General features: G+C 36.7%; 1 pseudogene; it reads left to right on the top strand.

Moving 5' to 3' along the window:
• The first annotated feature begins 1,153 nt into the window (after nucleotides 1–1,153).
• LOC115301717 lies at nucleotides 1,154–4,483 on the top strand (annotated as a pseudogene).
• The last annotated feature ends 22,267 nt before the right edge of the window (nucleotides 4,484–26,750 follow it).

Genomic DNA, 26,750 nt, shown 5'->3' with positions numbered 1-26,750 from the left:
CAGCATATATGGCTGGTAAGTGACAGAACCAGGGTCTAAGCCTAGGAAATCTGACTCCAGCCCATTTTTTCACCCCTTATGCTAATTATGCCAGCATGCTTATAGCACTAGTTTCTGGTCTACCCCAAAAGTATGTTAAATAAACTAAACTAGGTCCAATGAGAATATGGTAAAGGACAAATGAGGAATTCAATAAACAACTTGTACATTTTTATTTCCTCTGTTTTAATGTAGAAATGTCAGATATGTGTTCCACATTTGTAGATTTTAAAAACACCTCATGTGCCAAGTCACTAAGGATCTTGCCTGTGACCCATCAGCTCTTTGGACTCACTTCCATGCAGTTTCCCTTTGGGCTCAACCTACACTTGGGAAACCGAGATACAGAGTACAGAGGAATTTAGCTGTGAAAACTCAACTCAAACAATTGATCAATGTTTGCACAAGGCAGATACTGATTTTTCTTAGTCAGTGATGGAGGAAGGATTGAAGTTTTTATATGTGTGTAGATAGGTGATAGATAGATAGATTGGTAGATAGATAGATAAACGATAGATAGACTAAATAAAGGTAGAGACAATACACATCAAATTGAATTTTGGCAAGTTGAAAAAAGGAATGTTTCAAATGTGTCTAAATGCAAATTAGCAAGTAACATAACCATTGTTTATTCAAATAAATTTTATTTAATCTTTGAGATTTCTGATATTTACAGGCAAGCCTCATTTTATTGTTCTCTGCAGATACTGAATTTTTTGTAAATTGAAGGTTTGTGGCAACCTTGCATCCAGCAAGCCTGTACCATTTTTTCCAACAGTGTTTGCTTACTTCATGTCTCTGTGTCACATTTTGGTAATTCTTCAATACTTCAAACTTCTCCATTATCATTATATTTGTTGTGGTGATGAGTAATTAGTTACTATTGTAATTGTATTGGGGCACCATGAACTGAATCAATGTAAGACAGTGAGCTTAATCAATAATAGATGTGTTTTGATTGCTCTCTGACCTGCTATTCCCTAGTCTTTCTCCCTCTCCTCACTGTTCCCTGAGATTTAATGACATTAGGCCACTTAATAATCTGACAATGGCCTCTAAGTATTGAGTGAAAAGAAGTGTTGCAAGTTTCTCACTTTAAATAAAAAACCCAGAAATGATTAAGCTTAGTGAAGAAGGTACATCAAAAGCTGAGACAGGATTAAAGCTTGGTGCCTTGTGCCAGTTAGCTAAGTTGTGAATGCAAAGGAAAAGTTCTCAGAAATTAAAAGTGCTACTCCAGTGAATGCATAAATAGTAAGAAACAAAACAGCCTTGTTGTTGATGTGGAGAAAGGTTTTGTGGTCTGTATAGGAGATCAAACCAGCTACACCAATACCTTAACCCAAAGCCTGATCCAGAGCAAGGCCCTAACTCTTCAGTTCTATGAAGACTGACAGAGGTGAGGAAGCTGCAGAAGAGAAGTTTGAAGCTAGCAGAGATTGGTTCATGAGGTTTCAGAAAAGAAGACAACTCCACAGAATAAAAGTGCAAGGTGTAACAGCAAGTGCTGATGGAGAAGCTGCAGAAAGTCATCCAGAAGATCTAGCTAAGATAATTCATGAAGGTAGCTACATTAAACAAATTTTCAATGTAGAAAAAAACCCAGCCTTGTATCAGAGGAAGATGCCATCTAGGACTTTTATAGCTGGAGGGAGAAGTCAATGCCTGGCTTCAAAACTTCAAAGGACAGGCTAACTCTTGTTAGGGCCTAAAGCAGCTGGTGACTTTAAGTTCAAGACAATGTTTGTGTCCCATTCTGAAAATCCTAGGACCTTTAAGAATTATTCTAAATAGACTCTGCCTGTGCCTTATTAATGGAACAACAAAGCCATGGTTTACTGAATATTTTAAGCCCATTGTTGATACCTATTGCTGAGACAAAAAAATTCCTTTAAAAATATTACTTCTTATTGACAGTGCACTTAGTTACTTAGCCAAGAGCTCTGATGGAGATGTACACTGAGATTAATGTTGTTTTCACGCCTGCTAATGTAACATTCATTCTGCAGCCTGTGGATCAAGGAGTAATTTGACTTTCAAGTCTTATTATTTAAGAAATACATTTTGTGGGGCACCCGGATGGCTGAGTCAGTTGAGCATCTGACTTTAGCTCGGGTAATGATATTTCAGTTTTTGAGTTCAAGCCCCACATAGGTCTCCCTGCTATCAGACTGTCAGTAGAGCCCTCTGTCCCCCACTCTCTCTGCCCCTCCCCCACTTGCACTCTCTCTCTCAAAATAAATAAAAAATTAAAAAATGTATATTTTGTATGGCTAAAGATGCCAAAGATTCTCTGTTGAATCTGGGCAAAATAAATTGAAAACCTTCTGGAAAGGATTCACCATTCTACATGTCTTTAAGAACGTTTGTGGCTCATGAGGAGAGGTCAAAGTATCAACAGGAATAGGAGTCTGGAAGAAGTTGATTCCTACCCTCATGGATGACTTTGAGGGGTTCAAGACTTCAGTGGAAGAACTAGCTGCAAATGTGGTAGAAATAGCAAGGAAGCTAGAATTAGGAATGGAATCTGAAGATGTGACTGAGCTGCTGCAATCTCATGATAAAACTTTTATTGTTTATGTATGTATGTATGTATGTATGTATGTACATATGTATTTAAAGTAGGTTCCACACCAAGTGCAGAGCCTGATACAGGGCTTTATCTCCTGACCTGAGATCATATCCTGAGCCAAGATCAAGAGTCAGAGGTTTAACCAACTGAGCCACCCAGGCATCCCATCATTAAATTTTTAACAGATGAGGAGTTGCTTCTTATTGATGAGCAAAAAAAAAGTTTCCTTGAGATAGAATCTACTCTTGGTGAAAGTGCTGTGAAGATTGTTGAAATGACAACAAAATATTTAGAACATTGCATAAATTTAGTTGATAAAGCAGCAGCAGGGTTGGAGAGGATTGACTCCAGTTTTGAAAGAAGTTCTACTGTGGGCACAATGCTATCACACAGTATCATATGCTTCAGAGAAATTTTTCATGAAAGGAGAGTCAATCAATGTACCAACTTCATTGTTGTTTCATTTTAAGAAGTTTCCTCAGCTCTCTGCAAAAATAGTGTTTGGGAAACTGGACAGCTGCATGCAAAAGAATGAAACTGAATCACTTTCTTATGCCACACATAAAAGTAAACTCAAAATAGATTAAGTATCTCCAAGCGAGACATGAAAACACAAAAATACTAGAAGAGAGCACAAGCAGTAATATCTCTGACATTGGCTATCACAGCATCTTTCTAGGTATGTCTCTTGAGGCAAGGAAAATAAAACCAAAAAAAACTATTAGGACTACATCAAAATAAAAAGCTTATGTAGGGCAAGGGAAACAGTAAAACTAAAAGGAAACCTACTGAAGGGGGAAGATACTTGCAAATGACATATCTGATAAAGGGTTAGCATCCAAAATATATAAAGAACTTATACAACTCAACACCAAGACGAACGAACAACAAATAATCTTATTAAAATAGGTAGAAGACATGAACAGACTTTTCTCCAAAGAAGACAACATGAAAAGATGCTCAGCATCACTCATCATCAGGGAAGTGTAAATCAAAATCACAGTGAGCTATCAGCTTGCAACTATCAGAATGGCTGAAATAAAAAACTCGAGAAACAACATGTGTTGGCAAGGATGTAAAAAAAAAACTCCATGCACTCTTGGTGGGAATACAAACTGGTGCAGCCACTGTGGAAAACAGTATGGAGGTTCCTCAAAAAGTTAAAAAAAGAACTACCCTACAATCTGGTAACCGCACTACTGAATATTTACCCAAAGAATATAAAAACACTAATTTGAAGGGCTATATGTATCTCTATTTTATTGCAGCCTTATTTACAATTACCAGATTATGGAAACTGCAAAAGTATACATTGATAGATAAATGGATAAAGAAGTTGTATGTGTGTGCAGACACACACACACACACACACACACACACACACACACACACACACAGAGGATCATTATTCAGCCATAAAAAAGAATGAAATTTTACCATTTGTAACAACATGGATGGATTAGATAGTATCATGCTAAGCAAAATAAGCTGGTCAGAGAAAGGCAAATAAATACTAGATGATTACATCCATATGTGGAATTTAAAAAACAAAACAAACAAACAAAGGGGAAAAAAGAGGCAAACCATAAAACAGACTCTTAAGTAGGGGATGTGTATGCATGGGCAAAATAGGTGAAAGGGATTAGGGGTACACCTATACTGATGAGCACTGAGTAATATATGGAACTGTTGAATCACTATATTGTACACCTGACACTAATATAACACTGTTAACTACTCTGGAATTGATTTTTTAAAAAAAGAAAGGAATTGCTGTGGCCACCCCATCCTTCAGGAACTACCACCTTGATCAGTCAGCAACCATCAATATGAAGGCAAGACCCTCCACCAGCAAGAAGATTTATTGCTTGATGAAAGCTCAGATGATGATTAGCAGTTTTTAGCAATGAAATATTTTTAAAAATTGTTTTAATGTTTATTTTTTAAAGAAAGAGAGACAGAGCATGAGTAGGAGAGGGGCAGAGAAGGAGACACAGAATTTGAAGCAGGCTCCAGGCTCTAAGTTGTCAGCATAGAGCTCAACACAGGGCTCGAACCCATGTACTGTGAGATCATGATCTGAGATGAAGTTGGATGCTCAACTGACGGAGCCACCAAAGCACCCCAGCAATGAAGTATTTTGAAATTAAGATATGGACATTGTTTTCCAGACAATGCTATTGCACACTTAATAGACTACAGTATAGTGTCAGTATAACTTTTCTCTGCACTGGGAAACCAAAAACTTCATCTGACTTACTTTATTGAAATATTTGCCCTATTGCAGTGGTCTGGCACCAAACCTACAATATATCCAAAGTATGCCTGCACTAGGAGAGATCCCTTTATTTTGCTTATATCTGGTGCCTTCATTCACAGTACTCTCTATGGTCTTTTTACCCAGTTTCTAATAAAGAATTCAAGCATTACTCTCTACCCTTAATGAAAGATGATTTTAAATTTAAGCATCTCAGTGTATCTGAAAAACAGAAATGAATCTGAAGTGAAAATTTGTGATCCATAATTTTCTAAGGGTGTATAGTCCATGTACTCCTGTTTATATTTTCAACTTGATTCTGAACTTCTAGAAACAATATCTTCTTATTGGCTATCTTTGTATAATCTATTCAACTTGCTCTTCCCCAATTTATATTGATTTCAGTGGTATACATATAGTAGGTGCTTAATAAATGTGCTGTGTGAATAAATTGCTTTCCATCACTGAAGCTATTTGAGGGATTATTTTTTAAACAATAAAAGGGCTTCTAGAAATGATAGTAGACAAGATTTGAAACAGTGTTTGAATGTAAATCGAGCATCTGTTCCCAGGTCTCTGGTTTTAACTTTTTCCAAACAGTGCTTGACTGCCAAGGAAATAGGTGAATCAGTACATCCTCCCTTATTGAATGGGCTCAAAAGGAGTAATGGAAAAGAAGAGGTGATATTGGAATTTGCTTTCTGGCTGCATCCTTTGCCTTTCAAGCACTAACTGAGCTGCAGCATAAGGTGTGAAATTAGGACAAATGTTCCAAATCCTAGAAAACGAGTATTTTATTTAACTCCATCCTGCTTAGGAAATCTGTTTCAGCACTGAAGGTTTCCAGAAGAGATTGGTGACTAAGAAGTGTTCAGATTGAATTGGATAATCTTTGACAACAAAAGCTAAAATAAATGCTGACACAATGAAACAGCTTTGATAATGATGCTCCTGACAATCTATCAGTAGTTTCAGACACAAAGGAAGAGTACATGTAAACTCTTAGCTAGTTTATTGTTTAAAATCATAAAGCCCCAATATTAAACGTTGGGAATCTTCATTACTCCTAATTTTCTGGGTTCTCTGAGTAAAATAGAAACTTTCAAGGATTGGCAAGAGGCAGCCCAGTCAGCGTAGTATGGGGCGCAAGAGAGAAAACATTTGAAATGTTACATATCCAATGAATAGCACATTTAATTTTTAGTTGTGAAAGATCTTTCTTGTTTAATGAGAAAAGACAGTTTACAAAAACTAGATAGTCGTGGATAAAGTAGTATTATTCTTATATTTTCTATTTCCATCATTGATCAAGTAATGCAGAATAGACTGAATTATTATAACTATGAACTCTTATTATTGATTTAATATAAAATATATAATTTGTTCTTCTGCCATGAGACATCCATTCCTCTGAGAAATAACATGTCTTTAAATTATTAGATTAGATGAAGCCTCTATTTGCTTGTATTCAACCTTGAGCTGAGCTAATATTTGTAGATGGATTCTTAAAAAACACTTTTAAAGGAGATTCTTTTTTTTTTTTTTGCTATTTGAAATTTCTTTCCTCTACTTAACCAAAATTCCTCTTTCTGAAATCAATTTATTTTGTGTAATTCTATGTGGAAGTAGAAATAGCTATATATTAGACCCTTACATGACAGACAATGTTTTGAGTGCTTTATATTAACTCATTTAATCTTCATAATAATGCTATGAGTAATGTTACTAACTATCCACATTTAACAGATGAGGAAACTAAGGCACAGAGAAATTAAGCAACCTGCCTAGGGTCACACAGCTTATAAGCTATGAAACCAGGTTTCAACTTCCAGAGACCATCCTTTTAACCAATAAGCCAGAGGATATCATCATTATATTACACACCTTGGTCCCAGGTATCTAGTATTTGGTAGGCACATTTATAAAACTGAACATTTTGAGCTATAGAATGTCCCTCCCTTCATTTCCTTTCTGTTCTCATCTCTGGAGCCAAATCTATATCTTGTCCCTTCTCATCTGGGTAAGGTTCCTCATTAATGTCTCTTATTCACTCTTCAGTTGATACCAGTTTAAAGTTCAGTTTTGAACTTTTCATTTCATTCCCTTGTTCAGAAATCTACCATGGATCCTTATTACTTCTGGACTGTTGTGTCTGGCATTCAAGACTCTCTATTCTTTGTCCTAGCCTATCTTAATTCATTTTTTAATGTTTGTTTGTTTGTTCGTTTGTTTTGAGAAAGAAAAAGAGAGCAGGGAAGGGGCCGAGGGGGACAGGAAAAGAGTGAGTGGAGGAGGGGCAGAGAAAGAGGGAGACAGAGAATCCCAAGCAGGCTCCATCCTGTCAGTGCAGAGCTCAATGCGAGGCTTGAACACATGAACTGTGAGATCATGACCTGAGCTGAAACCAAGTGTTGGACGTTTAATTGACTGAGCCACCCAGGCACCTCTAGCCTATCTTAATTCTAATCTACCACATCCCTGTGCACACATTGACTATGCCTTATAGTACCACTCAGGTTTGTCATCAAATGCCCTATGATTTCACATTCATTCTCATCCGTAGATTACTGAGTGATTTTCCTTTGCGGTTGTGTGCTTCTGAGATTTTCTTACCCCTCCCCTCCACCTAACTTCTATCAGTGACGAAGACTATTGATCCTTCAATCTTCAAATCACATGTTAACACTTTAGTAACATGTTATCCATTTATTTCACTTGACTGTATTTCTTCCCTCTTTTGAACCTCTAATAGTGCTTTACTAAATTTTGCATTATATTAAATGCTTTTACCTTTTCCTTCTTATAGGTTATAAACCTTTTGAGAGCAGAGACTTTACCTTATTCTTTAAGAACTGTCAGTGAAACAAACAAAATCCATGTGTGTAATGATGAGACTATCACCAAATATCTGCCATTCTTCTTTCCTGAGGTCTGTTTTGAGAAATTTGCTATCACAAAGTCATTGTGCCTCATAGCAGAGACTTTTGCAGTGATTTTAGTATCTTCCTTATTTACCAATAAAAACCTTGAGACCTGGAGAAGTTGTCTTCCTGAACACAATGCCCAATCCTCATGATGGCTTATGCTCAATCCTGAGCCCTAGTCACTGTATAAATTTGCCTCACTACATTTTTGAAAGATAAAAAATGTTATAACAATAAGTTAAAGGACTTTAGAAGTTTCCAGATGGCATCAGGCTATGTTTTCATAGACCCTGCAATGATTTGTCCAGCAGAAAGAGACTGAAAAGGGTGGTAGGAGTATTAAAGCCTTAATGTTGTAACTTTGTTTGAATCTTCAAACTCTGATTGATAGTTTTTATAGAAACTGGTTATAAAAAATCACTTCCTTATGTTGAATCTTGGTTTATACTTAACGTTTTTTGGTATCTATTATATCAGTTAGAACTCCATCTGCCCTAAAACAAAAACAAAATAAAAACTGTCAGGTATCTTTGATATGTATTGTTTCCTATTTTATGGCTAAAGAACCTCAACAGAAGCAGTTCCATCAATATTAGGATTGTGACCTTAGCCAGGACACTAGCAGGAGAGATCCTATTGTCAGATGGTAGATACCAGGGCATCCTACTTCCTCAAGAGAGGGTAACTCTAACCTCTTGATGTGACTCTGTGATATCATAGGTATAATTTTATTAGCAATGGAGACTGCAAGTGACAGGTGCTAATAAGTCTGAAGTCAATGCTCCAGAACAAGCTACCACTGCCAGCGAGCCGTGGCTTGGTTCAGCTTGGTTTCCCCATGCACTTTCAGGTGATGGAGATGTCATGCTTTAACATGTCCAGTTATGCTACTAATGGCAGTCTGTTGTACCTTCTTAAATGAGGCATTGATACCCATAGGAGCAACCGCTTTCAGACACTGAAAGAATAGAACAATTTGGGAAGTTGTGATAATGACATGGAATGACATTGAGAACTGCTTCTCCTGAAAGGTGCAGGCAGATGATTTTCCTCAGGTGTTGTGCAAAATGCTTGCCCATGTTTGTATTAAGAAAGAAAGAATTGGTGCAGTGGGAGCAAAACAATGAAATTTGTTTTTATACCTTGCTGTATACCTCAGAACATGTTTCAGCACAAAGAGCATTTCAGATTAATATCCAGACTTCTCACACTGGTATTCAAGGTGCCCCCACAATCTGGCCTACCTACCTTGCCACTTGTGTCACTGTTCCCTCCATATCCCACCTGCTCCAGTCAACATAGGCCACTTGCTGTGCTCACAACAGGCTGACTCAGCAAAACTCAAATAAATGTTTATTCAGTGTCTACTATATACTTGGGATTTCACTAGAAACTAAAGAAGAAAAAAGAAAAGTTAGTGCTTCTGTCCTTAAGTAATTGGAAATCTAGTGGGAAAGACAAGCAAGAACATAGACAAATCTGATAGGAAGCAGAATTAATAGTGGGAAGGGGAAAATGTAGAAAGGTAAATTGGGGTTATAAAAACATTTAAAAAGTTATTTAATTGTGTGTGTGTGTGTGTGTGTGTGTGTGTGTGTGTGTGTGTTTAAAGCAGTGGGAGTCCCTAAAAGGTTTTGAATAGGCAGTGAATGGTCAAAACATGGGGTAGATATTATGAAGGATTAAGTGGACAGACAGATAGTACAATTAGGGAAGCCATACTTTAAGTAGGCAGTAATAGCAGTTCATGTGGGGTGTGATAAGGGCCTACAAGGTCATCACTGGCAGTAGAAGTGAGATGGAAGGGGCGAAGTCCAATAACACTGAAAAAGTTCTATTATGTTACAGTGTTAAGCATGCAAATTCCAGAGTCAGACAAGGTTTGTACTCTGTCTCTGCCATTTATTAGCTTTGTCACCTTAAATGAATTAATAAACTGATCTATGTATCAGTATCCTTATCAATAAAATTATCTTGGCATCCAGATTAGAAGTGTGTCTTGAGTTCAAATGAAATAATCCTTGTAGAATGCCTGGCACAGAGTAAGAATTCAGTAAATGTTAACTGACATTATTATTGTGGATGAGTTTTAAGGAAGATGGCTAAAGAATTTGATTAGAATACCCTCCTCCCAACTTTTTAAAAAAGAATTTCTTTCCACTTTCCTCTCTGCCTTATTAGAATCTGCCATCTCCATTGCATTTCTACTATGGAGACTTCCTTGAATGGTCTTGTGCACAGTGGTCTTTCCTGTGTCTGAATTCCTAAAATATCATATGCTCCATTATACTACTAAATATTTTCTCCCTTCCTTATTTCAATTAATTTATAACTTCCTTAAGGGTTGGTGCTATTTTAATTGTATTCTCCATTGCACCTGCATCAGGTTGCACATTTGACCACGATAAAATTTGTTGATTGCTTAGTGTTGCTAAATATGTCAATTCCTGTTTACCAGAACTCAGGGAAATTGTAATGCAGGTTAACCATAAGAAGCAATGTCACCTTGGCTCACTTCCTGGTTCTAGAGCCCAGTTCCAGATCCTCTGCTCAAGGTGTTTAAAAGGACAATGAATTAAGTTAAAAATATTTCTATGCAGACTGATGATAAAGGCTGGGCACCAGCGGAGAAGCAGAAGATCCCCATCCAATCTGGGGCCCAGCAGGCACAAGGGCTCCAGTTAGCTAAGGAACAAAGCAGAAAGCTGTTGCTTCTAGGGACCATTCTATAGTAACCCAGGATGAGTATTTGAATTTGATTCTAACTTTTTCGGGCAAAGATACCTTTTCAATAGTAGCTAATCTTCATTCCACAACTTATTGTTATTCTAAAGGAGGCTTACAATTAATTTGTCTGGAATGAGAGGCAGTCTCAAAGAATCTGTTTTTTTTTTTTTCTTTTTGTTTAAATGGCAGATGCTAAGATGCTTCTGTAGCAGAACTAGAGAAAAATTAAAGATTGGCTGAATTACTTTCCTCTCAATCCATTGAGTTGGTTTATTTGGCCTTGTATTAGTAGAACTACATATGTAATTTTACAAAACAACATATGGAATATGCTGAGAGTATGAATGTGTTATGTGGGCTACAAGGGCATCAGAGGAATTTTGCTTTGAAATGTGCACTTTAATATAGATTTATACCACAGAGTAGAATATCTTAAAATTGTAGTGCAGATGTCTTCTAGTAATGACTTTATGTATTTTTCGTAAGAGATTTAAGCAGCATATTTAATTATCTATGATTTCTTGTTCAATGTAGTGTTTCCTAATTCATTTAGTGTAAGTATTTTACACTAGTCCCAATTTTCATTTTAGACTAGTTCATCTGTAGTTGTGTAGGAAAGATATTACATAAAGGGAATTTCAGGTAAAAATTGGAATTTGGCTCCTAAAGGAATACTTACCATCCATCCATCCACTCTTTCATCAGTCTCCCCAAAGGTACTGACGTTTTACTCTCTGAGAAGTACTGTTAGTACTCCTATGTAACAGGATAGTTACTCAAGGAAAATATGACTGACTTATTCCTGTTCAATTTGGGTTACAATGCAAAAATCTGTAAAACAGTCAAAATGGTGGTAGGCCAAAGTAAGAAGGATTAGAGGTGGCTAAGTAATGTTAATCTGACAGAGTTTAAGTGTATTTTTTATAAAAACACTCAGATGTTTTTGCGACAGTCTGATTTTAGTTGTGTCATTGCACTGTCAGACGGTTTAAATATATGTATATATAATGTCTATATCTATATTGCATATTTAGTGTGTTATTTGCATGTGTATATATATGTGTATACATATATGTCATATGCCATATCTGTGGCATTAGCTATCTCATAACAAAAGTGTTAAGTACAACTTCCAAAAACATGATTTAAAGAAGAAATTGCCAGCCTGCACCTCATCTCTTTCTCCATTCTTACAAGATGGAATTTGGACTAGATCGAACCTTGTCCAATGCAGACAACATCCTAGGTGTTAGAAGAATATCTAGAGGTCTCTGTAGGGAAAGAGCTTCCCTGCCAGGCCTGAAGGGCTCACCCCTGGACCTTGAACTAAGGAAGAAATAACATTTCACTTTGTTTGGGCCATTGAATTTTAGAGTCTATTTGTTATAGGTACTTAAAATATACCCACAGGAATGTATTTTCCATTTTGGCTTTTTAATTTGTATACATTTTTCTCTTTTTACTCCTGTCTCCTCAAAAGTTTTACTTTTCACATGTGCTCCCCAACATCAGTATTTTTTAAAAGCATGTGAAATCTTTCCTAATTTGGAGAGAAACAACAAGATAAGTAAATTTTCAGGTTCGTTTTTAATGCTGAGAAAAATCTTTGGAAAAACACTGCAAATTCACGCACTTTTCTCAGACTTTATTTTTGGGTGCACATCTAATCATTTCTTCTTGCCTGTTATTAATCACAGTGTTGGTGCTAAAGATAACAATGGGGGGAGTGGCTGGGTGAGGTAGGACTTAATTTAAGGAGGGAAAATGAGAAAATTTCCATTTAAAAGTAGCTAGCTGTTCTATCAGTGAATTTAGGAAGGTTTCTTTCCTTTTTTTTTGAAAAAAATTTTTTTTTAATGTTTATTCATTTTAAGAGACAGAGAGAGACAGAGTATAAGTGGGGGAGAGGCAGAGAGAAAGGTAGACGCAGAATCTGAAGCAGGCTCCAAACTCTGAGCTGTCAGCACAGAGCTGAACCTGGGGCTCAAACTCACAGATGGTGAGATCATGACCTGAGCTGAAGTCAGATGCTTAATCTGACTGAGCCACGAGGCACCTCTAGGAAGGTTTCTTGTAGCAGATAGACTTTGGTCTGTGAAAAACCACTTGGATAGCCTTTTAAATAAGTCAATAATGCTTCCCCAGTTGTTTGGGGGAAGAATATAACTATTATTATTTTGGCTTGGATTATGCATCTTTCTCATGCTCTCCAGCAGGGGTAAAAGTTGCTGGGAATAAGTTGGAAGACCAAGTAGCCTTCTAGGAGCAAGAGTAATCTAGATCTTTTCACTTTAAGGATCAAAATGATTAGAATGTCTTTAACGAATCTAGATGGCCCAGATTGAGAAAGAAATCTCCAAGTCTTCCCCAAACCTTTTTATATCTACCATAATTATACTTTTGTTGTTAAGATATGATTGTTTTATTAATTTTTAAAAACTCCTGTTGATGTATTTGGTCATAATTTTCTTCTCCATGGAATCTTTTTCTTAGATTTCTTCAACTGCCATTTATTTTTTTTCCTGTTCTAGTGCTTCATTTGTCTTTTAACTGGTAAAACACTTGGACCAAAATATTTACATATTTCAATACAATTAGAATTGAGAATATCTTCTATTTAGCAGAATTTCTCTGTTCTTATCAATAGCCTCAGTACCTATAGGTAGTATTTCTCAACTAAAAATATCATAGTCTATAGGAGAGAGTCAATTTTAATCTTATTAATAAAAAAATTTAATTTTAAAGAAAATTGCAGGCAACTTTACTTAATTTAAAATAATACAATATTGAAAACATATATTCTTCAAGAAAATTATTCAAATGACATAAGGTTAGAGACAGGTACTGCCAAGAATGTGTACATGAACCAAAAATAACAATTATTTTGATTATCTTGGTGTGTGTGTGTTTGTGTGTGTGTGTGTGTGTGTGTGTGTGTGTGTGTAGTTTTTTGATTACCATCACCCATTTTCCCCAACATCTATTTCTAGCAACCACCAACATATTCTCTGTTTCTATAGTTCAGATTTTTTAGATTACACATGTAATTTTTTACATATGAAATCTATATATTTGTCTTTCTTTGTCTGACTTACTTCACTTAGCATAAGGCCCTTAAAGCCCATCCATGTTGTTGCAAATGGCAGGGTTTCTTATTTAATTTTGAATGTTCACATAGTTCATATAAAGACATTTTTATTTTTGTTAAATGACTGCAGATATGTCATCTTTGTATTTTTAGCAAGATTTTTTTTAAATGAGCTATTGAATAGAAATACTTCATTTGGACAGCCAATATAATAAAACCAAATTATAAGTTAACATACATATTTTGAAGAAATTATATAATTTTAAATTACTTTTAGGTAATTACTTTAAGGTACTTTTAGTACCCTATTTCATTCTCAAAAATATCCTAGTTTGGAATTCTTGTATGGTCAATTCCCTAGAAGGTTTGTAAGTGAGAGACTTGAACTCAACACAACACCCACACCTAGAGAGTGACAGAGGAAAGCTGACTTCAGGTAAATCATATGATATTGAGAACCCATTCTGGGCCCCTCCCTGTGTAATGTGTGCTGTACCTGTGTGAGTGCAAATTAAAGCACCCTGTCAATAAAATCGTGTAGCATTGAGAGCCCAGGCCGAGGCAAGAAACAGACATATTATAGAAGCAGGAATAAAGAACCTGCTTTTCTCTCTCCCTCCACTAGCTTTCATCTCCCACATGCTGCACTAAGAACTGCCACCCCATTGCTGGTGGCAATTCATCTCTCTGTCACTGCAGCAGTAGGCTTTCCCCGTGGGCTGAATTCTTTCTTTCTCAGGATATCCTTTGGTTCTTCATATAAAGAATACTACTGGGATTGACCATGTCTTTTCTGGATCACATTTAACACATGACAGGATAGGTCAGTGCTACCAGCTGTGGACTTTATCTTCAAGTAGAACCCCCCTCCCCCAACATGTATGCAGTGAAATGGTAAAATGAAGTGGTGCTTAATAACTGGGAAAATGCTTTATCTGGATCTTAAAGATTTGATAAGAAATCTTGGAAAACAAGGCCTTTATTGTCAAACTGCTCTTTAAAAATTCTGCTTATATTCTATGTATTTCCCAAAGTAAAAAATTACCACTGCTCCAGTCACATGATCATTCATTCATTCTGAGTGTTCTGAGATTTAGACTTAGTAGAGTTTGTACCTAAAATAATTTGGAAATCATTCATGTGCTCCAAAAAAGCCAGCACGGATAAAGTGAACAGGGCCTCTTCCCTAAGATGTGCATCTGAGTAGGATGCCAACACGTTGGTTTCATGTGAGTGATGCTATGGTCCCCACAGGCTTTATTTCACACCCTACTCTCACTGGTAGGAAGCAGCAAAATGGGGAAGCTTTTAATACAAACATGTAAGCAAGGAGATGTGATCCTATCATTTATTTATTCATTATAAAGACCCTTAAAGGAATAGAATGTTTGGGGAAGAAAAAAAAAGTCATCGTTAATAAGGGACCTCAAACTCAGCTTCTTTTCCTTCTTTTGTAGGTACTAGTAAAACAATCTGAAGGAGTCTAACTCTATAATCCTCAAACAACTATTTACCATCATTTTCTCCCTAGTCATTTGCAAACATTTTTTCTTTACACCCACTTTGAAATCAATTAGCAGACTACTTATATATTTACTTCTTTAGAGGTTGTAAAAACATGTTTCTATGGGGATCTTGCTTTCTTTATGCAGCTCTGGCAAGCCCCTTTTCAACAGTTATGTGACATTTCATTCTTAACAGAGATGAAGTGATAGAATATTCACAAACCAAAGTTTAAGCAATTAAGGGAACACTGATATTCATAAGTAATCATTGAAAACCTGGATGTCTACACCAAGTGTCAGAATTTTGCCTAAGCAAAGTAGAAAAGTTAAGAAAGCAGACTTAACTTTGACTTTTTCTGTTTTCATTTCCTTATTTGCCTTTAAAAGAGAAAGATGGGCACCTGGCTCAGTCAGTTAAGCGTCATGATCTCACCACTGGTGAGTTTGAGCCCTGCTTTGGGCTCTGTGCTGACAGCTCAGAGCCTAGAGCCTGCTTTGGATTCTGTGTATCCCTCTCTCTCTCTGCTCCTCCCCTGCTCATGCTCTATCTCTCTGTCTCTCAAAAATAAATAAACATTAAAAAATTGAAACAAAAATAAAAGAGAAAGAAAACTCTTGGTTTCCTAGGACCACCATAACAAAGTGCCACAGTCTGGGTAAGTTATACAACACAATTTATTTTCTCACCATTCTGGAAGCTATAGGAGATCAAGGTATTAGCAGTCTAGTTTCTTCTAAGGTCTCCTCTTGGCTTGTGAATGGCCCATCTTTCCCCTGGGTCTTCATATTGTCTTCCCTCTGTGTATACCCGTGTCCTAATCTTTTCTTCTTATAAGAATTAGGGCTCAGTCATATGAATTAGGTCAACTCTCATTTTAGCTTAATCGCCTCCTTAAAGACCCTTTGTCTAAACATAGTTACATTATAAGGAACTACAGGTTAGAACATCAACGTGGAAATTTGGGGGTGGGGAGCATAATTCAGCCCATAACAGAAACCATGCCTCTTATTTTCAGTTTTCAATAACAGTAGTTTTAAAAATGACATTGTTTCTCCTTCTTGCACTTTGAAAGTAATGGAACGTGTGTAAGACTGCAGGACATCTACATAGGTAAGCATAAATCTTGTTGGCATTTTAATTTTCTCACTGGAAATCTTGTTTCCATTTGCAAGTACTGAAGGTTCTGGGAGATTTTTTTCATTATTGCTCTCCTTATGAAAGCAGCTGTTCAATGAACACGGCATATTTTGTTACCTCATCAAGAAGCAGAGGAAGATTATGTTGTGATCAGGTTTTGTATGGCTATAGTCAATGCTTTTCTGATTGTCTGAGCTCCAGTGATTGATTTAATAGGTCTACTCCAGGGCAGTTACTCATCCCTGATATTTGTCCAACTCAAAGCTCCATGTTATTTATGTAAACGATGCTTTATATGCCTTCCATGAAGATAAATCCAAGTTGACAGAATTGTTTAAGAGATGAGTGTGCCAACCAATTGGGATTACGATCACAGAATTTATCTACTTCAACTTTCATGTTACTTCACTGGCAAATTGGGAGCTTTGGAGGATAAGAGGATAAGATATGACTGGAAGAATCTATTTTCTACTCTGAAGGTAGTATTTTGACATTTCAGATGACTGTGCATCTAGGAAGACTTCTGAACACAAACAAAGAAAAACAGGCTTGGGAACAGATGATTTGTCTTTGAAAAATGAAAACACCTCTAAATCATGGGGAAAATCTCAAACCCGAGTCATTTTAGACATACCCAACATTTGGAAAATGTTCGTATGTGTAGTGAGTTATGCAGTTATAGCTTTGGCCAGAGATTTTTTTTCTTTCACATGGCAGAATATGAGCCTTATGTGTTCTTTATATGTGTGGTTGATAGAAAGTCAAAAGGTTATATGTGATTTCTGCTTTGAACATAATGGACTGAGGTCTATGAATTGTCGCTTTCTTTTATAAGAAATCACCCAAAAGCCAAAAAAGAATAAGGAAAAATTAAAGCAAACTTGATCTCCAAGAGAACTCAGAGATAAGGAAGTCTCAATACAATAACAACAAAGTAGGAAAAACATAACTGCCAAAAGAAATACAAAGCCAACTGAGGCAGACGAACATATGAAGAGAGGAATTAAATAGTGACAGAGCTCAACAAAAGCTCAACGCAAATCTCTCAAATAAGTATGTTCCACAGAAACATAAAATGATAGATATTTAATTTGCAACAATGGGAATAGGAAATATCTCTGGATGTTTGGAAGTCACAGTTTATTAAAGAATTACATGAACAATTCATAATTGCAGAAAGTAACTCTGGTTGGAGCAAAGAAGAGGACACTTTATATTGCTTACAGTGCTGCAGTTTGTTATCAGGGAAGATGTAAAAGTTAAAATAGCTCACTACACAAGCAACTCTGTCATAAGCAGAATTGCTGGGAGTCTGCAGCACAGCTTTATCCACTCTTCCGCCAAAATCTTCCTCAAAGGGCGAATGGGAAGGGTGCTCATTTGAATAATAATGATAACAGGAAGCAGCATAAGCTCTAACCAAAGCTCTTACAAAGGGAAAAAAAGAAGCAAAGAAACAAGAAAAATAAATCACAGGCGAAGAACATTCACCAAGAAAAATATACCATGAGGAGGTAGAAATTATAACCACATAGGTCATCAAGAATTAGTAAACACACACACACACACACGTACCAAAACAAATACCCCCCAAACCTTAATGAGAATCATAACTGAAAAAGAAAATGATATAGTAGAGATGTTAGAGCTCAGGAAGGATGCCCCGCTAGGTGTATTCTCTGTCCACCCTGGTCTGTGCCTTAGGAAGTTGACCTCAGAACTGCTTCATAGGGTTCCCTTTCCTACTTCTAGATGGACTTGGCCAACTGAGAGTGCGAGCAGAAAAATGGAAGGAAAGGGGAAAGCAGGTAAAGGTACTTGTTCCTTTGGCTCTCCCCATGGGACCATGCTGTCTGGGTCCCTTGACTAAGTAAAGAGCTTCTTTAAAATGGCATTCACTTTGGGTTCCAGTTACCACTCCCTCCCCTTGCCCCTTCAGACCTGTAGTCAATTTCCATGGCCCAAGTGGGTACTGCACTAACTCTTGTGTGTTCCCTACATTCTGCCTTCACCTTTATAAAAATCTCTTTATTATTTTTGCAATTTGTCTGTGCCATCTCTTGTCTGCAAAAAATCATAACTGATAAGGTGATGAAACTGGCAAAGCTGAGCAATGAAGTAGAAGGGGAAAAATGAAATACTATAAAAATGAGCCAGATTGGAAGCAGCACAAAGGACAATAACTTCTTCTGAACAGAGACACAATTAAGGTTGAATGCATACCAGATATTTCTAGAAGATGGGGCATAGGGTAAGACCAGTTATTCCATTGGCATAAGCCCATTGCTACATTTCTTTTACTATAAAATGTGTTTCTTGTTAGGGTTCCTTGCTTGTGTAGCATTACAGGGCAATGAAAAAGGTGTTCTTTAAGTTAACTAATAATGGTATTGGCAGAAGTGTTGTAGACTGAGAGAGTAATCCATATCGAGGATAAGTTTATTTTTCTATCAAGGGAAATTGCTATACCTCTGTTAAAGAAAGGATGCAGTATGATGAACTTGCAATCAGGTTGGGCACTCAGCAGTGGTGGTACTTAGATCATCTTCGGTGAGGGAAAATTAAGCTAGCCCATACCTAGCTTCCATCTTTGACAGTATGGACACAATGCACATGAACCCATTGAGCAAGTATTGTGGTTATTAGAGAAATAGGCTTTATGACACATGGTTAAATATGTTTCCTGTAAGGAATATATGACCTACGTATTTTATGTGTGTGAAATCAATCTGATCATCCAATTATATTTATTGTTCTACTTTATGTATTTGTATTTTTTATTTAATTTATTTAAGTTAGGTAACATACAGTATAGAATTGGTTTCAGGAGTAGACTACAATGATCCATCACTTACCATATAACACCCAGTGCTCATGCCAACAAGTGCTCTCCTTAATGCCCATCACTTGTTTTCCTCATCCCCTCACATATATCCCTTCCAGCAACCCTCAGGTTGTTCTCTGTATTTAGGAGTCTCTTGCAGTTTGCCTCCCTCTCTGTTTTTATCTTATTTTTCCTTTCTTACCCCTATGTTCATCTGTTGTGTTTCTTAAATTTCACATGTGAGTGAAATCATATGATATTTGTCTTTCTCTGAGTTCACTTAGCATAATATACTCTACTTCCATCAATGTTGTTGCAAATGGCAAGATTTCATTCTTGAAGATCACCGAGTAATGTTCTATTTATGTGTATGTGCCTCTCTATATATACATACCACATCTTTCTATCCATTCTTCAGTCAATGGACTTTTGGGCTCTTTCCATAATTTGGCTATGGTTGATAGTGCTGCTATAAACATTGGGGTGCAAGTGCCCATTCAAACCAGCATTTTTGTATCCTTTGGATAGATACCTACTAGTGGGTCATAGGGTAGTACTATATTTAATTTTTTGAGGAAACTTCATACTGTTTTCCCGAGTGGCTGCACCAGTTTGCATTCCTACTAGTAGTACAGGAGGGTTCCCTTTTCTCCACATCTTCATCAACATCTGTTGTTTTCTGAGTTGTTAATTTTAACCACTCTGACAGGTGTGAGATGATATCTCACTGTAGTTCTGAGTTGTATTTCTCTGATGATGAGTGATGTTGAACATCTTTTTATGTGTCTGTTAGCTATCTGGATATCTTCTTTGGAAAACTGAAAAATTTGGAAAATTGTCTATTCATATCTTTTTCCCATTTCTTCACTGGGTTATTTGTTTTTTGGGTGTTGAGTTTGATTAGTTCTTTATATTTTGGATACTAACCCTTTATCCAGTATGTCATTTGCAAATATCTTCTCCCAACCCATCAGTTGCCCTTTAGTTTTGTTGACTGTTTCCTTCACTGGGCAAAAGAGTTTTATCTTGACGAGGTCCCTATAGTTCATGTTTGCTTTTATTTCCCTTGCCTCTGGAAATATGTATAGTAAGAAGTTACTGCAGCCAAGATCAAAGAGGTTGTTGCCTGTTTTTTCCTTTAGGATTGTGATGGTTTCCTGTCTCACATTTAGGTCTTTCATCTGTTTTGAGTTTATTTTGTGTATGGTGTAAGAAAGTGGTACAGTTTCATTCTTCTACACGCCACTGACAAGTTCTTCCAGCACCACCTGCTAAAGAGACTGTCTTTTTTCCATTGGATACTCTTTCTGGCTCTGTCAAAGACTAGTTGTCCATACATTTGTGGGTCTAATTCTGAGTTTGCCATTCTGTTCCATTGGTCTATGTGTCTGTTTTTGTGCCAATACCATAGTGTCTTGATGATTATGGCTTTGTAGTATAGGCTAAAGTCTGGCATTATAATGTCTCCAGCTTTGGTTTCTTTTTCAATATTACTTTGACTATTCAGGGTCTTTTGTGTTTCCATACAAATTTTAGTATTCTTTGTTCTAGCTGAGAAGAATGTTCATGCTTTTTAATTGGGATTGCATTTAACTTATAAATTGCTTTGGGCAGTATTGACATCCTTACACTATTTGTACTTCCAATCCATGAGCATGGAATGTTTTCCCATTTTTTTGTGTGTCTTCAATTTCTTTTGTAAGTTGTCTACAGTTTTTTTTAAGGCTTTTTATTTTTGTTTTTGAGAGACAGAGAGAGACAGTGCAATCAGGGGAGGGTCAGAGAGAGAGGGAGACACAGAATCTGAAGCAGGTTCCAGGCTCTGAGCTAGCAGTCAGCACACGGGGCTCGAACCCACAAACCGTGAGATCATGACCTGAGCAGAAGCCAGATGCTTAACCGACTGAGCCACCCAGACGCCCCAATTGTCTACAGTTTTAAGTGTATAGATCTTTTACCTCTTTTGTTAGGATTATTCTTAGATATTTTATGGTTCCTGGTGTATTTATAAATGGGATCAATTACTTGATCTTTCAGTTGCTTCATTATTGGTGTAAAGAAATGCAACTGATTTTTGTACATTGATTTTATATCCTACAACTTTGTTAAATTCATGTATCAGTTCTGGCTGTGTTTTGGTTGAGTCTTTTGGGTTTTCCATGTAGAGCATGATGTCATCTGTGACAAGTGAAAGTTTTATTACTTCTTTGCCAATGTGAATCCTTTTATTTCATTTTGTTGTCTGATTGCTGAGGCTAAGACTTCCAACACTATGTTAAACAACAGTGGTAAGAGTGGACATCCCTGTCATGTTTCCAATCTCAGGGGGAAAGCTCTGTTTTTCCCCATTGAGGATGATATTACTTGTGGGCTTTTCATATATGGCTTTTATGATTTTAAGGTATGTTCCTTCTGTCCTGACTTTCTTGAGGGTTTTTATTAAGAAAGGATGCTGTATTTTGTCAATGCTTTTTCTGCATCTATTGACAGGATCGTATGGTTCTTATCCTTTCTTCCAGTAATATGATGTATCATATTGATTGATTTGTGAATATTAAACCACCCCTGCAACCCAGGAGTGAGTCCCACTTGATCATGGTGAATAATTATTTTAATACACTGTTGAATTCGATTTGCTAGTATCCTGTTGAGAATTTTTGCATCCATGTTCATCAAGGATATTGGACAGTAATTCTCCTTTTTTATGGGGTCTCTGTCTGGTTTGGGAATAAGGGATTGCTGGATTCATAGAATGAGTTTGGAAATTTTCCTTCTATTATTATTTTTTGGAACAATTAGAGAATAATCTGTATTAAGTATGCTTTAAAAATCTGGGAGAATTCTCCTGGGAAGCCATCTGGCCCAAGACTCTTATATATTGGAAGATTTTTGATAACTGACTCAATTTCTTCGCTGGTTATGGGCCTTTTCAAATTTTCTATGTCTTCATGTTTGAGTTTTTGTACTGTGTGAGTGCCTAGGAATTTGTCCACTTCTTCCAGAATTTCCAGTTTGTTTGCATATAACTTTTCGTAGTATTCTCTCATACTTGTTTGTATTTCTGTGGTGTTGGTTGTAATCTCTCCACCTCCATTTGTGATTTTTATCTATTTGACTCCTTTCTTTTTTCTTTTTAAGAAGTCTGGCTAGGGCTTATCAATTTTGTTTATTCTTTCAAAAAACCCAGTTGGTCTGTTCTACTATTTTGTTGTTGTTGTTGTTATTGTTTGTTGATTTCTATATCATTTCTTCCTTCTCTAATCTTTATTATTCCCCTTCTTCTGGCTTTGGGATTTATTTGCTACTCTTTTTCTAGCTCCTTTAGGTGTAAGGTTAGGTTGTGTATTTGGGACCTTTTGTGCTTCTTGAGATAGACTTGAATTGCAATGTACTTTCCTCTTAGAATTGCTTTTGCTGCATCCCAAATGGTTTGCACCATTGTGTTTTCATTTTCATTTGCTTCTATGTACTTTTTAATTTCTTCTTTAATTTCCTGGTTAACCCATTTATTCTTTAGGATGTTCTTTAACCTCCATATATTTGAAGGCTTTCCAAATTTATTTTTTTGAGGTTGATTGCAAGTTTCATAGCTTTGTGATCTGAAAATATGCATGGTACGATCTTGAGGTTTTTGTACCTGTTGAAGGCTGATTTGTGACCCAGTATGTGATCTATTTTGAAGAATATTCCATGTGCATGCAAGAAGAATGTGCATTCTGCTACGTTAGGATAAAATGTTCTGACTATATATGTCAAGTCCATCCAGCCCAGTGTGTTCATTCAAAGTTGTTGTTTCCTTCTTGATTTTCTGCTTAGATGATCAGTCCACTGCTGTAAGTGGGTGTTAAAGTCCCCTATTATGGTGTTATTATCAATGGGTTTCTTTATATTTGTGATTAACTGATTTATATCTGAGTTTTTTCCAAGTTGGGGGCATAAATATTTATAATTATTGGATCTTCTTGGATAGATCCCTTAATTATGTTATAATGCCTTTCTACATCTCTTGTTACAGTCTTTGTTTTAAAATTTAATTTGCCTCATATAAGTATGGCTACTCCAGCTTTATTTTGACCTCTATTAACATGATACTAATAGAGGTCATCCCTTTACTTTCAATATGCAGGTGTCCTTAGGTTAAAATGAGTCTTTCCGAGGCAGCATATAGATGAGTCTTGTTTTTTTTTTAATCCGTTATAATACCCTATGTCTTCTGATTGGAACATTTAACCCATTTACATTCAGAATGATTACTGAAAGATGTGAATTTTGTACCATTGTGTAATCAGTAGATTTGGTGTTTCTGGCGATGTTATATGGTCTTTTGTAGTTTTTGCTGCTTTGGTATAGTTTTTTTTCTTTTTTATTTCTTTCTTTCTTTTTTTTTTTTTTTTCCTCCAGAGAGTCCCCCTTAACATTTCTTGCAGGGCTTAGTGGTCAAGAACTCCTGTAGGTTTTGTTTTTGGGAAGGTCTTTATCTCTCCTTCTATTCTGAATGAAAGCTTTGCTGGATAAGGAATTCTTGGCTGCCTGTTTTTCTTCTTCAGCACATTGAATATTTCCTGCCACTCCCTTCTGGCCTGCCAAGTTTCAGTGGACAGATCTGCTGCTGACCTTCTATGACTATCCTTCTATGTTAAGGACCTTTTTTCTCTAGCTGCTTTCAGAATTCTCACTTTATCCTTGTATTTTGCAAGTTTCACTATGGTATGTCGTGGTGTTGACCTGTTTTTGTTGATTTTGAAAGGAGTTCTCTTTGCCTCTTGGACTTGAAGTTTATTTCTTCCCTCATATTAGGTAAATTCTCAGCTATAGTTTTTCCAAATAAACCTCTTTCCCTTCTTCTCACGATTCTTCTTTTGGGACTCCTATGATATGGATATTGTTTTGTTTCATGGAATCTCTTTGTTCTCTAAGTCTCCCCTCATGCCCTAGTAAATTTTCTTTCCCTCTTTTGGTTAGCTTTATTATTTCCCATAATTTTATCTTCTATTGTACCTATTCTTTCTTCTGCTTATTCAATCCTCCTGTCACTGTATCTAGTTTATTTTGCACCTGAGTTATATCATTTTAAAATTCATCCTGACTCGTTCTTAGGTCATTCATCTTTGCAGCAAGGGTTTCTCTGGTGTCTTCTATGCCTTTTTTCAAGACTGCTATTAGTCTTATGACTGTTGTTCTAAATTCTTGTTCAGATATATTGCTCATATCTGTTTTCAGCAAGTCCCTAGCTGTGGCTGTGATTTCATCTTGAACTTTCTTTTGGGGAGAATTCTTCCATCTTGTCATTTGACTATGTTTCTGTCTTTTGAGTGTTTTAAAAGCTTGTTATGTGTTCTGCACCTGAAAGTACTGCTATACTAAAAAGAGGTCATCCACTGTCCAGGGCCTGGCACTCCAGGAAGTGTTTCTGGTTATGCTGTATGCACTCTGCTGTGGTGTTTTGGCTGCTCTTTCCCACTGATTAGTCTTCTGCAGAGCTCCTCCTTGCTTGCCATGCTGGAGTGTCTTGACCAAGTATGCTTTGATTTGTTTGTTGAAGTAATCCTAGAAAAAAAATGGAGGGGGGTGAGAAGACTTATCCTAAAAAAAGAACAAAGAAAAGGGAACAGCAACAAGCAAAGAACCAAATAAACAGGGAATCAGACAACTATAAGGCTGATTCTTTAGAAAATGAAAAGGGGGAAGCAGAAGAAAAGAAAAAGAAGGAAAAAAAGGGGAAAAAAAGCTAAATCAGAGAGAGAGAGAGAGAGAGAGAGAGAGAGAAAGAAAACACAAATACAAACAAAAAGTAAAGGAAGGACTATGAGCCTGATTTCAAAAAAGAAAAAGAAGTAGACAAAAAAGGAAAAAAAGAGTCGTTGTTGGTGCCTGGGGGATGGTGTCAGTGCTGGTCTGAAAGAAAGACGAGCTGCATTGACTCAGTGTCAGTCTTGTCCCAGTAAATAAGCAGTTGACAGGCATGGAGGTGTAGAGTTTGGTGTAAGCAGGTGTGATTTCACTGGGGCCTGCTGGGTTGCACTCTGAAGTCCCATCCTGTTAGTGTTGAAGGGGAAAATGGCGCTATCCCCATGTCCTGGGACTGGGGATCTCAACCCCCATTGTTCAGGAAGCCCTCACAAAATAGCAAAGGAAGTTAGCTCACCCTGTACCAATATTCTCTTACATTTCTTCTTTGAATTCCACTCCCCTCCTCTGGAGTAGAGGCTCTCCATCTTGCTGGTGAAAGGCCTTTGGTTGGCACCTGCAGGATCTTTTGTCCTGGGGAGGCAATAAACCCTCTTCCAAAAGTACGCCAGGAAGGAGACTGTTGTCTCCCAGTGCACCCTGAAGATTGCTATATAACACTGTGCACTCTGGGGCCAGCTCCTTCCTCCCCAGAGGTTCGCTCTGGAGAAAGTCATGCACTTCCAAAACCTCAGAGTTTGAGCTCCAAAAGCTGTTTGCAAACAAACAAACAAACAAACAAACAAAAAACCTGGGAAACTCAGTACTTCTTGATCCCTTTCTTGTGGTCCAGAGAGGTTTCTCTCTTGTGCTACCTTGATGCAACACTATCTCAGCCTCTCTCTTTTTCTCCCTTTTGTTTCCTCCTCTTCATGGCACTGCTGTATTTCTCTCCCCCAACTCACATCCATGCACCATGTATCTGCCAACTGTGAGATCTTCTACCACTCCACAGACAAATGTCCAGGGTAATTCTGGCTAATACTGGTTCCAAGTAATCTGACCTCAATACAGCTGTGTTTGAGGGACAAGGAAAGCCCAGGATCCCCCATTCAATTCCCTATAAATCTGGCATCTGAACATTAGTTTGGTAGCACTTTTTTCAGCCTTTTAAGAGATAATAACTCCAGTCTCCTGAGTTCTATCCCACAGGATGCTTGTCTGTTAACTACCTGCTTCTGGACCTGTGGCTCATGGAACTCATGTCTTTTGAGTTTATGCTTTATTTTACTTTACAAAGATGTTCATGTTACTCTTGAGCCTGCCTTAGTTCTTTGGGTCATTGTTATATATAGAGTATGCCAATAAGTGAACTCACATTTAATTCTGAATTGATTTACCCACTATCTACTATTTAGTGGTTAAAGAATAAAGAGAAATATCTGAAAATTTAAGTATTTGTACTTAACTTTACTTAAGAGCTACTTTACTCTGTTTATAGTCACTGGGTATTGTATGTCCTTAGTCCCTTGTGTTTAATCACTATTAAAAATTGTTAACAATAATATTCCATTCACTTATTTTGACAAATTGTACACTGTATCATATGTAAGTCTTCTTGCTACTTGTTATATGGAGAGGGAAGAATTAAAGTAATAAACTTAAATAGAAGAATAAATAATATTTTATTAATATTTTAATTAATATTTTTATTGATGTTTTTATTACAAAATCCATCTATAGTAATGAAGGACAACGGAAACATGGCTAAATAGGAGCACACATGGCAAAGACTTTAGCATTTTATTTGAAAGTTCTATATAACTATTAATATGTCTTCCAAAAAAATATCATTCAACTTAGGCACAATAATAGAAATAAAATGATGAGATAAAGGTCGTTGGATATTCCCTTTCTCCTCTCTACAGGTCATGCTAAACACAGACTATTACTTTCAGTCTCAAATGCCATACTTTAATAGGAACAGATCTAGAGCTTATCTGGAGAAG

Source organism: Suricata suricatta, chromosome 1 (genome assembly GCF_006229205.1).
Source record: "Suricata suricatta isolate VVHF042 chromosome 1, meerkat_22Aug2017_6uvM2_HiC, whole genome shotgun sequence".
Classification (NCBI taxonomy): domain Eukaryota; kingdom Metazoa; phylum Chordata; class Mammalia; order Carnivora; family Herpestidae; genus Suricata; species Suricata suricatta.
Note: the sequence above shows the minus strand (reverse complement) of the source record. Positions and strands in the feature narration are given on the sequence as shown.